Genomic DNA, 1,384 nt, shown 5'->3' with positions numbered 1-1,384 from the left:
ACCATTGTCTGTGGTGATGGAGTATGAAACCCCGAACCTTGTGACAAAGTTTCTATATAAGAATTTTCGACTTCTTTGAGCAGTGGCATTAGCTAGGGGTTCTGCCTCGATCCACTTTGTGAAGTAGTCTATCCCCACTATGAGGAATTTAACTTGTCCCGATCCCTGAGGGAAGGGTCCGAGAAGGTCGAGTCCCCATTTTGCGAATGGCCAAGGTGAGGTCAGGCTGATGAGCTCCTTTGGTGGGGAGATGTGAAAGTTGGCATGTTTCTGACATGGAGGACATGTCTTTACGAACTCTGTGGCTTCCTTTTGTAGGGTTGGCCAATAAAACCCTGCCCGTAGTACTTTTTTGGTAAGTGCTTGCACTCCGAGGTGATTGCCACAAATACCAATGTGTACTTCTTCTAGAACTTCCTTTGTGTTAGAAGTCGGTACGCATTTTAACAATGGTATTGAAATCTCCCTTTTGTATAGAGTATTGTTTATGATAATGTAGTATTGTGCTTCTCTTTGCCTCCTTTTCCTCTGTGGGGAGTGCTTCTGTTTTGAGGTAGTTAATTATGGGAGTCATCCATCCTTGATCCTGACCTGTTATGGCCAGGACTTTTTCTTCTTTCGAGATTGATGGATTCTGCAGAGTTTCTTGGATGAGGCTTCTGTTGTTGCCTCCTGGTTTGGTGCTGGCTAGCTTTGAGAGTGTGTCAGCTCGGGCATTCTGTTCTCGGGGTATGTGGCGGATCTCATATTCTCCGAGTTGTCCGAGCTGTTCCCTAGTTTTGTCCAAGTACTTTTTCATGGTGGGATCTTTGGCTTGGTAGCTTCCTGCTATTTACGAAGTGACTACCTGTGAGTCGCTGAAGATGATAAGCTTTTGAGCTCCAACCTCCCTAGCCAGCTTCAAATCGGCTAGCAGTGCCTCATATTCCGCTTGGTTGTTTGAGGCAGGGAACCCGAATTTGAGAGAGAGTTCGATTTGGGTTCTTTGGTCGCTTTCAATTATCACACCTGCGCCGCTTTCAGTTTTATTTGAGGAGCCGTCCACGTAGAGATTCCATTCTGTGGGGATTTCCGGTGCGTCTGTGTAAATTCTGTAATGAAGTCGGCCAGGTATTGTGATTTGATGGATGTCCGAGCTTCGTATTGAAGATCGAATTCGGATAACTCGACTGCCTATTGCAAGATTCTCCCCGCCAGGTCTGTTTTCTGTAAGATCCCTCTTATAGGCTGGTTGGTCCGAACCCTGATGGTGTAGGCCTGGAAGTATGGACGGAGTCGTCGAGATGTTAGTATGAGAGCGTAGGCAAACTTTTCTATTTTTTGGTAGTTCAGCTCGGATCCCTGTAGTGCTTTACTGATGAAGTATACGGGTTGTTGCCCATTG

Source organism: Arachis stenosperma, chromosome 7 (assembly GCF_014773155.1).
Source record: "Arachis stenosperma cultivar V10309 chromosome 7, arast.V10309.gnm1.PFL2, whole genome shotgun sequence".
Taxonomy (NCBI): Eukaryota; Viridiplantae; Streptophyta; class Magnoliopsida; order Fabales; family Fabaceae; genus Arachis; species Arachis stenosperma.
The sequence above is the reverse complement of the archived record's forward strand: the minus strand, read 5'-3'. Positions refer to the sequence as shown.